Here is a 16528-nt window from a genome sequence, read left to right as displayed (position 1 = left end):
AGTCATGACTTGCTCAGTTTTTTCCTTTTCTTTTTTCTTCCCTTACTTTCCTTTCACACACCACTGCTGGCCTCCATGGTGCTCCCCTGTGCCGAGGGTAACTCTGCCCACCCTACACCCAGCCGGGGGGCAGGCACGAGTTCCCCCAGTCCCATGCTCAGGTGGTTGGGGCTCATCTATTTCTTCAGCACCCCCTGAAGTAAAACCACAAACTATTAGAGCTACCAATGAGGGTATCGGGACAAACCTAAGAACTCTGGTGCAGGGGAGACCCAGGCTGTCAGAAACAGGGAAGAGCACAAACACAGAGGAGGCATAAGTTGACAAGAAGTATATACTGAGGATAACACACCTGTGCACATTGAAAGACTTTGCTGAGCAAGTAATAAGAGAGCCCACAGACCGGGAAAACATCTTTAGGAAAGACACACCAGACAAAGGGCTTATTACTAAAATCTACAGTACTCTGCCAGCCTGGAACAAGAAAAAACTGACAAAACAAAGAGCCCCCTGAGGAAATGGGAAAAAGACCTGAACAGACGTTTCACAAGGGCAGAAATCCAAATGGCCAATAAACACGTGAGAAAATGTTCCAGATCATTATCCATAAGGGAAATGCAAATTAAAACAACTATGAGATACCACTTAATGCCCTCCAACATAGCCCAATTCAAAAATCAGAAAGCAACAAGTGCTGGAGAGGGTGTGGTGGGATAGGAACTCTCTTCCCCTGCTGGTGGTCCTGTAGATAGTGCAGCCACTATGGAAATCGATCTGGTGACATCTAAAACAAATGGAAATCGAGCTACCATATGACCCAGTAATCCCCCTCCTGGGCACATACCCAGAAGAAGTAAGAGACAGACCGAGACCAGACATCTGTGCTCCAATGTTCATCGTGGCTCAGTTCACAATTACAAAGACCTGGGAACATCCTAAATTTCCATGAACTGATTAATGGATTAAAAAACCCTGGTATATACATACAATGGAGTACTATGCAGCCATAAAAAGCAGTGATGAATGCATGAAGCACATTGATTCATGGGAAGAGTGGCAGGAAATTATGCTAAGCAAAGTTAGCCATGCATAAAAGGACAAGTACAGCGTGAGTTCACTGAAGTAAGCTCAAAAGGAACAATGGGCATAGAGGATAAGCTACTTAATGCATAAATCCTGGGTCAAGGTCCAGGCACTTTGGCAGGGGTCTGACCCAACTCACGTATGCAAATGGCAGCCAAGTAAAAAGGAGGGGAAAAGAGAGTGGGAAGAAAGAAAAGAGAAAACAAGAAAAGAAAACAAAGGTGATGGGGAACAGGGCAGTAATGCACCCATGGAGAGGATATTGTTTATGTCTCCACAGGAAAGGGAGAGAGTGCCAAGCCTTGGGGCCATACACTGGCATGGAGCATCAAAGTAAGAGAGGACGATGGGGAAGGGCCCAAGGCGAGCTATGTTGATCCCCTCCCCAGAAGAAGGCAATGCAGAGGACAACATTGTAGATATAGCCTGGAGAGAGAGGCCGGTCTGTCCAGACCACACTGGAGCTAACTCCAGTGTGAAGGAGGGAGGGAGGGAAGGAGGGAGGGAGAGAGAAAGAGAGAGAGAGAGAGAGAGAGAGAGAGAGAGAGAACCTCATCATGGCCCACCAAGCCCCAGGGACGACCTACCTTCTTAGAGCAGCCAGTGCATAGAGAGGACCATAGGGGCAGCACCATCAGGAGACATGAAGTTCCCTTACTGACCCATAGGGATATGAGGGACAGCACTGGAGATGTGTGGAAAGTGTACCTGGTCTACCCCACGCACAATAGGGTGAAAGGCAGAGGGGGTGCAACTGGGCAGCAAGGGGAGCAAAGTAACCAAGTCCTCAAGGAATCCTGAAAATAGACTTCTGACTTGGGGGACAAGGCTTGGCATCTCATCAGACTTGATCGGAAAGCATACATAAAGCTCAGCAGACAGACCTGGAACAATTTATTTTTTTTTATCTTGTTCTGTTTTGTTTGTTTTATTATGTTTTGTTTTTCTTACATCCTATGTCTATAGGATAGGCAAGAAGAATAATCCCAAGGAGAAAACTACAGGGCTGGGGAGGGCCATGGGAGAGGAGGAGGTGGGAAGGGGGAGTGGGGAGCCAACATACTCAGGGATAAGGGAACAACAAGAGATCTAAAATTGATGGTGAGGAGAGCATATAATGCCAGGTGGAGCTTGATCAAGAGCCATGTAATTGAGAGGAAACACTGAGAGTCAAGTGGAGGTGGAGCATGATAGTAGGCTAGGAGGAAGGTGAAAGGAAATAAAGGAAAGAACTAGAAGGCAAAAGCTATTTATAGAGGTATAGTTATAGGCATGTGTATATGTAAATATATTAATTTATAATGAAAGGGATAAACCAATGTACATGTATTTATATGATAAGTATTAAGATAGCTGATGGACTTTGGGCCTCTACTCAAGGCCTCCCTGAACACAAGAACACTTTGTTCTGATAACCTGGCACTCTGATACTCACCTTCCCTGATACTCACAATCACTGAAGACAAAATGGGTACATAAGCAAATGTGGTGAAGAGAGCAGATGGTACCCAGCTATAAAAAGATATAGCATCTGGGGTCTTAAAGGCTTAAAGTCAAACAAGTGGCCATCTAGCAGGGAATCAAACAAGCCCACATGGAAGAAGCACTCCAGCCTGTGTGATCATGCACTCCAGGATCAAGCACTCCAGGATCAGGCCACAGGTATCAAAAGATCCCAAACAAACAACTACATCCATGTGAAAGAAGGGGATTGGAGAGGAGACTCAAAGCCCATCTGTAGATAATTGGATAGCTCCCCACAGAAGATGCATAAGGAAGAGCTAATTGAACCAAGGCTCAGTATAGCACTGACAAATCACATGCCATTCCTCTAGTTCCTGAATACTTCCTCCCCCCCACTACCATGTCCCAGTTCTGCCTTAGAAGTCTGGCTAGACCAGGGAACACATACTGGTACAGATAAGAGCTCTTGACACATGAAATTTAGGACAGATAAACCCCTCAGGAACAGTAATGGAAGTAGTGATATCATAAGAGTAGGGGGCTGGTCAGGGAGGGGGAAAGGTTAGAAAGGGGAACCCATCACAAGATTGGATATATAGCTGCGCCCCCACCCCCCAAGGGGACGAGTAACAGAAATGTGGATGAAGGGAGACAATGGACAATGTAAGATTTAAAATTACAATAACAATATATAATTGATCAAGGATACACAAGGGATGGAGGGGGGAAAAGAGGAACTTATACGGAGGGCTCAAATAGGAAATTGTGGTTACATAATCTAGTGTCAATTTGAAGATTAAGAGTGCAGGGGTGGAGTCTAGCCTGTCAATCATCATATAGCCAATGAGGCCTCTTTGTGGGCATGGCTTACTCCTGAGGATTCTGGGAATTCCTGTATTTCCTCCTCTGAGGCGGAAGACACACCCTCTTTCTGCTCACTCTCTTGGAGACTCTGTACTGACAAGGCTCACTCCCTGTGAGACGTTCTGAGGAGAAGCCACATGAAACTACCCTGAGGCAGTCAGAGCTTCAGAGCTGAAGGAACCACATGGAGACCCCTGCCAGCGCTGAGATGCTTACAATGTCACCGAATCCACAAGACTTTCAACCCACTGACCTGTGATCATCCTGCATTCAGTGTCCTTGTATGTGTTTCATGAGTCTGAAGAGGACTTTATAGATTGGTATAGGACATATGGGCTAATATTGGACTTATGGACTTGATTTGGACTGGGTTGGGATGTTTTTCGCCATATTCAATTGCTTTTGTATATAAGTTCTTTCTTATACACATATGAAGGTCTATGAATTTGTTTCTCTAGTCAACCCAGACTAACACAGAAATGTTTTGGAAATGTTGATGACAACATATGGACAAATATCCTTGATACAATTGATATATGGAATGTTATAAGAGCTGTAAGAGCTCCCCAATAAAATGATTTAGAAAACAAACCTTCTGAGATGGCACCCAGCAACCCTCGTCAGCCTTATACCCTGGTGAGGGGTAACAGCAGTATCTGAGCACACCACCCTACTTTCTCACTATTGAAATGGTAAAGGTCTGGTGGCGCTGCCAGAGAAGTGTTGAACTGCTAACCACGAGGTCAGCAATTCAAAACCATCAGCCACTCAGCAAGAGGAAGAAGAAGTTTTCTACCCATTTCAGAATCCCACAGGGGCTGGTCCTCTGTCCTCTAGGCCCTTATGAGCTAGTAGGAACTCAGCGGTAATGAGTTTGGTTTTTCCTTCTTTTGGACCACTGAAAAACTGAACCCCCTTTTCTTGTCTTCCACCCCAAGCCCCAATTATACCTAGGTTTATGGCTTTCGGGGTAAAATTGTAGTACCGGGGGAGGAAAGCAGCAGACCCCTTTCAAGCCTTGGTTCTCAGTTCACAGGCTGTCCTAGCATGTTGCAGACCCAGAGGCTTGTGATCAGGCTCAGTGTACCGGGGAACAAGAAAAAACAATAATTAGAATAGGCTTTATATGTACATCACAGTTGGCAAAAGTCAGATGAATTGCTATTTTGCCTTCTCCACAATCCTCTGAGGGAGACACTTTTAAGGTTTTTCACAACTGGGGAAATTGAGGCTCCAAGTGGCCAAGTGACTCGCCCAAGGCCACACAGCTGGAGGGTGGCAGAGCCGGGCTTCCCACTCGTGTCTATTTGACTCCAAAGCCTTGGCCCTGCTGACTGCGCCAGAGAGAATTTGAGTGTGACGGATGTTTTTCCAGGCCTCCCAGGGGAAACTTGGCAAGATGGATAATGAGGAAGTCATTTTCCAGGGGATCAATGTGGATGAAAGATTAATTGCAGAACCGCTGCCAGGAGAAGGATGCTGCAGAGTCTGGAGTGTGTTCCGGCAAACGCAGGGCACCCGGAAGAGGGAAAACATTCTTCTGGAGGCGAAAGAGCACAGGAGGGGCTGAAGGAGGCTGCTCGAAGCTGGGTTGTTCAAGCACCTCAAGAATTGGACCCACTTTTGCCTGGTGGTAGTACCCACAGGAGGTCCCTGTTTTGATGCTGTCCACCTACTGGCCCCAACTGTCTCGGTTATTTGGGGGTCTGGGTTTTCTCTGTATGCCACATCCCTCTCCACAGCCACGGCCATGGCCTCCGTGGGGAGAGGTGTAACACACTAAGATCCACTAGTTCACCTTCCTCTCTGCCATGTTTTCCAGGGAGGCCATGCCATGATGTGTCACAGCCCACAGAGGCAGGCAGAGCTGCCTGAACTCTGGGCCCCATCAGTCACTGAACTTCTCTGGGTCTCCCCTTCTTGTTGCAAAATGCCAACAATATATTGGCCACCAAGATTAGTGGTGATAATGTTAGATAGGTTGCTTAGGGACAGGGGATTGTCCCTCCCATGCCTGCAAAGACCCCCATAAAGGAAGTTGGAAAGAAAGCAGGCACCATTAGACACCTATGAAGACCCCAAACTGATCCTGTTCGTACCCAAGCCCCCAAGCCAGGTGGGAGATACATCTGGGTTGGCCTAACTAGGCCCAGCCAGGCTCATGACATCACCCAGGTGGGCCTAACTCAGTCCATGGGGGTCAACCAATACTATTAATCATGCCTTCCCCCAGCAAGGGGGTAGGCTAGAATAAAGGCAGGCAGCATGCTCTGGGGCACTCTCTTACCCTGCTCTTGGTCAGAGGCAGGTAGTAGGGGAGGGGCTCCCTCCTCTGCTCAGGCGCACATGCGCCCACTCCAGGCCTACTGAGGCCCACAGCCTCTTGGCCCACATGCTCTCAGCCTCTAGGGTTCTTGGGTTTCTGGCCTCCTGGGATCCCACTCCCCCCCTAAGATCCACACGGTGGGTGCTCTTTTCCATGCGGTTGTTCAGGCGCAGTTGTGAATCCCTTTGAGACTGTAAAACCGGACACTTGTCCTGTCCTTCATAAAAACCCACTTGGATTATGAAATGGGCTTTGGTGTGAATTCATCGTGCGAGGTCAAGAACTGAGGTATTACCAACTCCAGAAACCGAACAATAAGGAAAACAGGCTGAAAGCTCCCTAGTCCAGAGCCAGGTCCCAGGGATCTGTTCAGTAAGAGGTGGTCATTGAAGCTTACAAATGCCACCTTGGCTCTTCACAGCCATGGTCCTTTCCCTGTCTTAAGGCCCTCTTATGGTTGACTTTGATTTTGGACTCTAGGATATGCGCCATTTTTCCTCTTCCTGGCAATTGTTGCTTCTAACCTAGCTCCCCTGTGCTGAGTTCAGGGGCCGGGCTGGGCAAAGGCAGCTAGGGCAGCTTCTATCAGGCCCACCTGCTCCTGGGACGAGCGACACCTGCCCTTCTACGTATCTCACTTTAGAAAAAGTTCAAGGATCGGCCGGAGCTGAGTGTTCATGGTGGAGACGGGCTGGGGAGGAAAGGCCTTCAGCTTTCCAATGGGCAACAGCTCACCTTTCTTTGTTCCTGCCACTCGAAAACGTGCAACCTCTCTGGCTAGACGCTGAGCTTAGCTTTTCTTTCTCTGCACACGGCCACTCTCCGGGCCTTTGCAAGGTCCTCTGCTAAGTAGTTCTGGCTGTGATGGGTCTTGAAAGCTTTCATTTATTCCTTGGTGTGAAAGACCCTCTCCTACCCATCCCCTCAGCTTGAGAAATGCTCCCCTCTATGGAAGAGCTGAGGTGGTGGAAAGGTGGGGGCTCTAGAATTCCAGAGAGGGAGAAGAAGCAGGTTTCGTCCTTCCAGGAGAGCAGAGAGAGTAAACACATCGGGCATGCCGAATGGGGGGAGGAAGACTGAACGTCTGATATGGAAAAATGACTGAACAAAGCTCGAGGGAGAGATGCAAAGAGACGAGGAAGTGTGTAAGCGGAGCACAGCAGCTCTCCGAAAAACACACCGGGCGTAGTGGGTCCTTTGAGCAGGCCATTGTTCTCTGGGCCATTATTGACAGCTCCTCTGAGCCCAGGATTGGATGCTGCAGAGAACCTACTAATGACCCCTGAGGCCTCCTTCCTGCCCTCTGAGGATTCCACAGCGTCATTGAGAGGCAGACCAGCAAGAGGGCACTTTCAGAACAATGGAGAAGTTAGAATAAGATGGAAACAGAGAGGGGTGGGGGCCTGGCTCAGCCTGGGATGCTGAGCGATGAGGAGTAGGCAAGAACTTCCAGATCAGCTAGATGGCTGAGCTGATTCTTCAAGCTGGCGGTAAAGAGGAGGGAGAGGCGCAGCCAGCCCAGGGCCAAACTAGGAGGACACAAAGGCGTTTGGTGTCTTGGAGATGACAGCATGGACTGGAAGTAGAATGGCTGGGATCAGGAGGCTGGGGATATCCCGGATGTGTTGGTCAGTCCCAAGTGAGCTGAAAATTCTGGAAGAGGCAGGGAGAATTGAGGAGGCACAGAGGAGAAGGACTCTTTGATCAAGGTAAACTCAGAAGCAGGGAAACATCTAGCCTGCCAGGCTAAGGTCGTCATGGATTTATGTCGTAGTTTACAAACTATGACAATGTCTCAATCTGACCCACAGTTTGTCTGTTACCTAGAGTTCCACCGGAACACAGACCTGCTAGCACATCTACATATTGTTCATGGTTGCTTTCGCACTACAATATCAGAGTTGCGTAACAGCAGAGAGGCTGAATGGTCCACGAAGGAAGAAATAGCTACCCTCAGGCCTTTTACACACAAAGCTTGATGACTTCCGGTTTAAAGGAAAGACCAACTTGGATGGGATGGCTAGGACGGAGCAGACAGGCATCACATGGGCCCACAGGTATGTTTTATTCGCAAGGGTGGGCAAGGATCAGGCCAGTGTGGCTGGACTTTAGGCAGGCATATTGAAATGTGGGGTAGAGCGCCATGGAGTTTTACGCTATGGGCACTTGAGTGATGAGACCTTTTACTCTGGGCCTTTGGAACTTCCCAGGTGGCTATGCTCTTGTGGAAGAGCAAACCAGGCTCTCCTCAGATGACATTTCCTCCTTTCATCAGGAGTTTTCAACATGGTATCTGAGTCTAGACAAAGCAAGGACCCAACTCCAGGGGTTCTCTGGGACTGGGCTTTCAGAATTACGTTTCATGGGGTCAGGACTTCCCACTTGCAGCATGGACTCGGACTTCTTAACAGATCGATACCTGGTCTGGTTTTGTGGAGAGATAGACTCAATGCTGGAAGGACCCATTGAGTTAAATAGTTTTGTTCAACCTCTATTCAGAAAGCCTTTAAATTCCCTAGAGAACATTCCTCCCAAAGAACCATCCAGCCCGCCTATCTCGGTGGACTCCAAGAGCTCACTGTCTTCCTAGGTGGCAAAGCTCTCTGGTTGCAAAGCTCTTTGGGGCTGCCCTGCTGCTCCTCAGGAGACAGCTTCCTGAAGACAGCAACTGTGGGTCTAAGTCATCTTCTCTCCAGCTTAGGACTCAGAGCGCCTGGTTTGCAGGTCCTTCTGGACTCACAGCAGCCTGACCACGTTCTCTACGAGGCACAGTAAATGTCTTGGTTCCCAGGTCTCTAACTGGTTTTCTGGTTCCTTTCCACCTTTCAGATTCTTGTGTTCTAGTTAGTTATAAACTAATGTTAACAAGCATTTTAAAAAATTGTGCTTAGTGGGAAGAATGAGAAAACGTGTATCTATTCTAACTTCCCAGAAGCAGAGGTCCCCTCTCTGGGAAGAGACTTTTGACTCTGAAGACACCAGTCTTCTTTCAAGGTCTGATGTCCAGTGAACAGCTGAGTGGTCCCTGCTGTCACGGTGCACTCTTGGCCTTCTCTCTTCCACCTGGCAGCCTGCGAACAGTCCTCTTTCTGTCACGCAGATACGCCGATCGCGCTACTTGTTTGGAAGCCAAGTGTGCTTTCTTATGCATGGAGGAAACTCCGTGTGACAAGCACAGGAGAATCTTCTAATTCTCAGCTCCCTGTCCTTGGAGAATGTGAGTATTTGACCCCTGGAAATATACTATCAGAGGCTGGACGTCATGAGCTGGGAAGGAAGGGGACTGGACAAGTTCTGAGGTCTTCTTAGAGTCCAACTCTTTTGTGGACAGAGGTCATGTGTCAGTTTCCATTTGGCCAAGGCCTCATGCTGGGCTTTACGCACAGGGTGCTCAGTTTATGCCACTATCAGAGTGGTGACTGAATGGGAAGTGAATGACTGACTGAGGGGAAGGTGGTTCCACTTAGCAAGTTGAAGGACATAATGGCTGGGGGCTCAGGGCTGACAGATGCTCAGATTATGCTGTGGACTCAGGCAAGGGGTTTGATGCCACTCCTCAGCCCCTAGGAGATGATGCAATGTCAAGGCTTAGTCAGTGCCAACAAAGAAGGGTAAACTTAAAACTCACAGCACTGCAAGTACCTTTACAGAATGAACAAGCATTTGCCTTCCCTTGGCACGTCATCCTGGGCTCAGGACAGTTGGTCTCTCCTGGATCTGCTGACAAGTGTGAGAGCCAGATAGCAGGGTTCAGATTTAAAGATTTAGAAGGCCATTAGGTAGAGAAAGAATCAGGTTATAGAAAGAGCATGGATCAGTACTTTTCATTTTCCGTGCTATGCGCAGACATCAGCTAATGAAATAAATCCATTAGAGAAAGAACATTGAAGAATTCCTTTCAAGAGCATAGATACTCTCTGGAGAAAAGCAAGCTTTATGGCTAAGGGAAGGCTTAAATGTCTCTGCAAGATAGTCTCTTTAAAATGGAAAACCTACTGTGTTCCAGGTACATTTCCATAGCTTTCACCATAGCACTGTTCTAATTTTGCTGGGAGGGGAAGACGGAAGGCCGAGTTTCTTAGAGATCTAATTTCAAGGCACCAGGCTTAAGAGATGAAATTAGGGAATTAGCGAGTATTTTTGTATCCACTCACACGCACCACATTCTTCTTGCATCTCGGCCCCTCCATCTGTCATCACTTTCCTTCGGCATAAAGTGGGTCCTTTGGAAAGACCTTGAGTGATTTTTTTGCCTTTAAAAAAAATCGTTTTCTTAGGGGCTCATACAACTCTTATCACAATCCATACACACACATCAATTGTGTAAAGCACATTTGTACATTCATTGCCCTCATCATTCTCAAAACATTTACTCTCCACTTAAGCTCCTGGCATCAGGTCCTCATTTTTTCCTCTCCCTCCCTGCTCCCCGCTCCCTCATGAGCCCTCGATAATTTATAAATTGTTATTTTGTCATATCTTGCCCTGTCCGACGTCTCCCTTCACCCACTTTTCTGTTGTCTGTCCCTCAGGGAGGAGGTCACATGTAGATCCGTGTAATCAGTTCCCCCTTTCCAACCTACCCTCACTCTATGCTCCCAGTATTGCCACTCTCACCACTGATCCTGAAGGGATCATCTGCCCTGGATTCCCTGTCTTTCCAGTTCCTATCTGTACCAGTGTACATCGACTTTGAGTGATTTTATCAGTAAGGATCCAAGTAGGAGAGAGAGACCATACAATAATAGAGCAAGGAAAGTTTAATATCCAGAATTATTCACTGCCATAAGTATTGGGGTAATAAGGAACCAGCTAGATAGTAGTAATGCGAACGCTAACAAATATCAACACAGCAGGTATTGAGAGGAGCCATCTCCCTTAGTGAGAGAGAAAGCATCCAGGCTGAGTTCCAGATTTTGGGAGAGAGGGTACGGCCATGGTTCACTGCATGGCCGAGAAGTTACTATGGTGTTGCCATGGTGGGACTAACTGGAGAGCTGCCCTATACATCGCCAGGGAAAGCTGTTCATAGGACATGTCTTACTGGAGGGAATCATCTGTGAAATTTCTAGTGGTACTTGCTAGGGGAAGCTGCTGGTTGCTAGGTGCTGTTGATTACCAAGCGCTGAAGGAGTTGATGCTGGAAAAGCCATGGGTACAGCTGGGGCCTACAGAGAGGAGCCAACTGCAAGCAGCAGTGGAACCCCCTATGTCCCCTGCTCTCTCCAGCACCCTCTACTGACAAAGCTTAACATCATGAAAGCTGGCAAGGAAACATATTTACAGGGCTCATCTCCATTTCTCCCGAGCAGGCGCACAAGGGTGAATTTGGATCTGAGAGACATAATGAAGACCGTATGGGGACAACTGTTGACGTTCTTATTTGCCCGAAAGCCCTGCCTTTATTCTTGATAGTATGTTTTTATAGACATACGATTTACATTTTCCTCACCACATGACAATATCGGTGCACGGTTGGTCTTCTGGCTTCTTTTGAGAAGTCACTTGTCAGCGTGGTTTTTGTTCATCTGCCTTTTCTTCCTGGTGTTTTTCAAGATTCTGTCTTTGTCTTTGGTGTTTTGAAGACTTCGCTTGGAAGAATCTAGGAATGGATTTTGTTTTAATTGTTTTGCTGGGAATTTGCTGAACCTGAAGATCTATGGCACTTACCTGTCTTAGAAAAGACTCATCCATTCATTCTTCAACGAATGCTTCTCTCCCATAGCTCTCTCCTCTTGAAAATTTGGTTAAGTATAAGTTAGACTTCATTTTAGCCATCCTGTCTCCTAATCCTTCATTTTTTAAAAAATCATCTTTTTTAAACTTCGATGCTGTGTTTTGTCTAATTTCTTCAGACTTGCTCAAAATATCTTTTTAATTGTGTCTAATAATCTGTTAAAGCCATTCATTAAATTTTTATTCCTACTACTTATTTATTACTTATAGATGGTGCATTTGGTCTTTAAAAATCTGCCTGGTCATGCTCATCATTCTCCCTACTTTTATTTTCAGCCTCCTTAATTTTCTTCAACATATCAAGTATATTTTACATGTCTGATAACTTTAATGAGGAGTCCTGGAGTCCTGGTGGCGTGGTGGGTTATGTGTTGGGCTGCTAACTGCAAGGTCAGTAGTTCGAAACCATCAGTCCCTCAGCAAGAGAGAGCTGAGGCTTTCTACTTCCCTAAAGAATTACCACGTCAGAAACCCACAGTGGCAGTTCTACCCTGCCTTCAGGGTCACTATGAGTCAGCATCCACTGGATGGCAGGGAGATCGTTCTAATAAGTGAAGTCCTTGTGTGTGTAAGGAGGCTGGAGCTGTTTCTCCTGGATTTTGATCATAGTGTCCTGTCTCCTTGTGTGTTTTATACATTTCCCCATGGAATCACAAAACTCAGAACACTGTTGGTAGGAATTCTTTGAGATTTGCGGTGAAAATGAGTTTTTTATAACCTATCTGTGCGTTTTTGGCAGGGTACTGAGTGTGCAGGGGCGGCGGGGTGGGATGGGTCATTGTTTACTATTAAGTTGGTGTCTCTTTCAGCTACATTTTAAGAATAAGGTTTTGTGGCTGTGTTAGGCTGGGTTCTCTAATGTCCTTATTTTTAGGTGTCCTTGAGTAGGTTCTGACCCATAGCTACCCTGTGCACAACAGAATGGAACATGGCCTGGGCCTGGGCCATCCTTGCAATTGCTCCTTTGCCTGAGCCCATTGTTTCAGCCACTGTGTCAAACTGTCTCATCGAGGGCCTCCCTCTTTGTCACTTCTCTACAGAAGCAAAACCAGTGACCAGTATATGTATGTTGATAGAAAGATGCTTCTATCGAGAAATGGCTTATAGAGTTGTTTCAAAATTCACTGCCATTGAGTCAGTCAGTACTGACTCATCGTGACCTTATAGGGCAAGGTAGAACTGCCCCAGTGAGTTTTTGAGACAGTAACTTTTTACCAGAGTAGAAAAGCCCATCTTTTGCCTAAGGAGTGGCTGGTGGTTTTGAACTGCTGACTTTGCAGCTCGAAGCTCAACTTGTTGTAGAAGTGGGTAAATCCAGTCCAGTTCAAGCTTGTGGGTCAGATGTAAGCCGAAGCCTTCTCCTTACTCCTGAAGTGCAGGGCTGACGAACCGGAAGCCGGAAGACCACAGGCTGGTGCATGCTGAGCTGAGTGAATCTCAGAGTGGTCCTATGAATCCCAGGTCAGCACCCGCTGATGGATAGGCCCTGGGATCAGTGAGCGATGTGACAGGAGGTGGATGAATAGGAGATACAGGATCCAAATCCAGCAGACATCACGTAGGCTCCATACACTGTCTACTGAATCCTAAGAGGAGGCTACACCCCAGTGGCACTTCCCTCAATCATAAGTAAGGCTGTCACACCAGATCGTTGTGGTTCTTTGGTGCCATCGAGTCAGTTCCAAGTCAGAGTGCCCCTGTGCACAACAGAACAAAACACTGCCCGGTCCTGCATCCTCCTCACATTTGTACTTAGGCTCGAATCCATTGTTGAAGCCACTGTGTCCATCCATCTCGTTGAGGGTCTTCCTCTTTTTCTGTGCCCCTGGACTTTGCCAAGCATGATGTCCTTCTCCAGGGACTGGTCTCTCCTGACACCACGTCTGAAGTATGTAAGATGAAGTCTCACCATCCTTGCCTCTAAGGAGCACTCTGATCTTCCTTCTTTCACAACAGACTTGTTTGCTTGCCCATGGTACTTTCACTAGTCTTCTCCAGCACCACAATTCAAGTGCATCTACTTTTCTTTGGTCTTCCTCATTCAATAACTTTTGGATAACTTTCACATGTATATGAAGTGATTGAAAATACCTTGGCTTGGGTCAGGTGCACCTTAGTCCTCCAAGTCCCATCCCTGCTTTTCAGTACCTTAAAGAGAGGTCTTGGGCAGCAGATTGACCCAAGGCAATGCATCACTTGATCTCTTGACTGCTGCTCCCATGAGCATTGACTGTGGATCCAAGGTGACCAGCGTAGGGAAGTCTGTTATTCTCCCCACAAGTGCGTGGCTGCTTCACAGAAGATCCCATCACAGAGCTGAGCACACTCTGAGAACTTATGGGAGAACCCTGGCCCCTCCACGCTGATATAAAGCCTAACTATCACAGTGGACAACCAGCTATAATCAATTTGGTTTCTGAATCCTGATTATGACCTCAGTCTATAGTTGGAATTCTCGGTCCACGTCCTCTCCACTAGCAGTCAATGGTTGAGGTAATTCATTTTCATCTCGGTCTCCTCTCTGAGGGGTGGGCTGCTATTTCTGCTTCGTCCTTACACTGAGGCTGTAGCTTGCTGAGTTCCCAGCTCTACGCAGGTGGTGATGGTTCTCCCATTAAACTCCCCAATTTGCAAGGTCCTTTAGCTCTCATTTCCTCTGAACTGTGAAACATGAATACTAAAGCCCAAGGTTACTTGGGTTTGGCAAGCGCCCCCAGGGAAGTTGGTTTTTGTGTCCTAAGTTTCCACTTTTACCTAACATTTTGATTGCTGAGATTTTTTTTTCTTTCTTCCAAATTAACATTTTCAATGCTTTCTTTAGCACAGTGGAAGGGTTTGTCATAATATCTAGTCTGCCTTATTCTCAGAAATAGTAGGTTGATATAATGGCACATTTAGCCCTCACAACAATTTTGACATTTTCAATGGATTCTTTTTGGTGGCGAGGAGTGTGCAGGGGCAGGGAAACTGAGGCTCACGAAGCTTGCACGGATAGCAAGTGGCTAAGCAGGGCTGGGACGGAAACCCCTGTTTTCGCTCTTCACTTCAGCGTTGGTTTTCCTGATCACATGCACTGGTTTCCTGGCTGCTCTTTGTTCGTTTCCTGCAGTCCCAGGGTGCGTAAGGAGCCCTCGTGGGACAGTAGGTTATGCACTAGCTGGTGAACCACAAGGCCAGCAGCTTGAACCCAGCAGAAAGTCCTCAAGAGACAGACGCGGCTCCCTGTTCCTGCAAAGGCTGGATCTCAGAAGTCCACAGGGCAATTCTACGCTGTTCTATGGGGTTGCTGTGAATCAGAATTGACTCTGGCAGTAGGTATTATGGGATTTGGGCTATTCCTCTTGTCTAGAATTGCATTTAAGTCATCTTTTAGAAATTCTCCTTTCACTTTACCAAACATAGTTCCACCTTTTTAAAAAGCACTCATTCTTCTGGTGGGAGATCCAGCTAGGGCTATCCAAAGAGAATGGGCTTTCTAAGCTGCAGCCCATGTATCTGAGAGATGTGTGGGGAATGAGGGAGTGCAATCGCATTTGTAGGCTATTTTTTTTTTTTACTCCATATGGTTTATAAAACTCCAAACCAAAGTCATTGCCATTGAGTGAATGCTGACTTATCGTGATCCTCCTGTGGATTTCCAAGACTGTAATTGTTCACAGGAGTAGAAAGCCCAGCCTTTCTCCTTCAGAGCTGATGGTGAGTTCGAACTGCCAACCACGTGGATGGCAACCCAAAGTGTAACTACTACCCTATATGGTTGATGGAATATATTTATGATTCTAGAATCCCTTTGGTTCTAGTATGCTGTAGTAGCAATACTTTTATTTATCTATTTATTTATTTGACAAGGCCCCTCCTTCCCTTCCTTTTCTATTCTTCCTCTTCAATCCAGCCCTTCTGTCTCTTCCTTACTAGGAAGCTCAGAACTCCAGGGACTGAGTATGGTGTCAAACCGACCACAACTCTGGAAACATCGGAAACACACAGTCTGTACTTCTAGACTTGGAACGGATTGGGGCCAATTAAACCTGAACTTTTAAGAGGAGGGAACATCTTGTGTGCCAGGTTTCAGCTGAATGTCACTTCAATTGCCTAAATTATAACGATGCGAAAGACATGTATTCTAAATATGGAAATGCCACTGGTGGGAGTTCCTTCTGGCTGGAACCCGTTTGAAGAACGGCACCCCCCAGCCCCTCCCTCGACCACACCTCTCACGAGGAAGTCTAGATTTCAGAGAGAAAAGAACATGTGGACCGTACAGAGCCTGGACTGGGCTCTGGCTCCATGATTACGCTCACGATGCAGCGTGGTCAAAGCAAAGGACTCCTCTGAGCCTTGCTTCACATAGCTCTCCCAGGAGGATCCTAGGACCTGCTTGTAGGAGATGGTTGTAAAGACGAAGTGAGCTGGCATATACAAAAGCATGTAGATTGCAGCCACATACATGATGGAGGCGCCCGAGGGGGATTCAAAAGGTGGGTGGAAAAAAACGGAATAAGTGGGATTTTCCCACTTTGTTTTTGAAGCCCCTTCATTAATTGAACAGCACGTGGGGCGGATGCACGGTGGGATCATAAGGCTGAGGCGAGAGCATGGGTAAAAATGATAACTGGCATAGTTTCTGGTTTAAATATGTCTTCATCCCCTGCTCTCTACGGGTTCATTGGTTGTAGGGATCCACGTGCTGCTTTCAGGGGTGCTCTTCGGGGCTTGTGGATTGGGCTGTCAACTCCCTACGAGAAGAGGTGAAGACAATTAGAACTGCATTTTCCCCAGAGAATCTTGGTCGTTCCCTTTTTACCTCTCGTGCCCTCTTGTGGTCTGGATGGCAACTGGTTTGGCCTCATGGACATCCTCCCTGTATGGTCTGGCTCAGTCTTTTCAACAGGTGGACCTCTGACACTGGGACATGGACAAAAGTGGATTTATTACAGAGCGTTCCCTAGACCCCTACAGCTGTCAGCATTCCTTTGGGGCAAACACATCTTGAAATGAAGTATTTAATTCTATTGCTGTGACAAAGCACATCAAAGAGGCTTCTAAAGAGAAGCC

The 16528-nt window shown here is 47.0% G+C and overlaps 1 pseudogene; it reads right to left on the bottom strand.

Moving 5' to 3' along the window:
- The window catches only part of LOC101647349, a 17418-nt pseudogene extending 1496 nt beyond the window's left edge, over positions 1-15922 (bottom strand).
- Between the last annotated feature and the right edge of the window lie 606 nt (positions 15923-16528).

The sequence above is a fragment of the Echinops telfairi genome, unplaced genomic scaffold (assembly GCF_000313985.2).
Source record: "Echinops telfairi isolate 266 unplaced genomic scaffold, ASM31398v2 ScPeMD7_60;HRSCAF=208, whole genome shotgun sequence".
In the NCBI taxonomy this organism is placed as follows: domain Eukaryota; kingdom Metazoa; phylum Chordata; class Mammalia; order Afrosoricida; family Tenrecidae; genus Echinops; species Echinops telfairi.
This window is presented reverse-complemented; position numbering and strand designations above follow the sequence as displayed.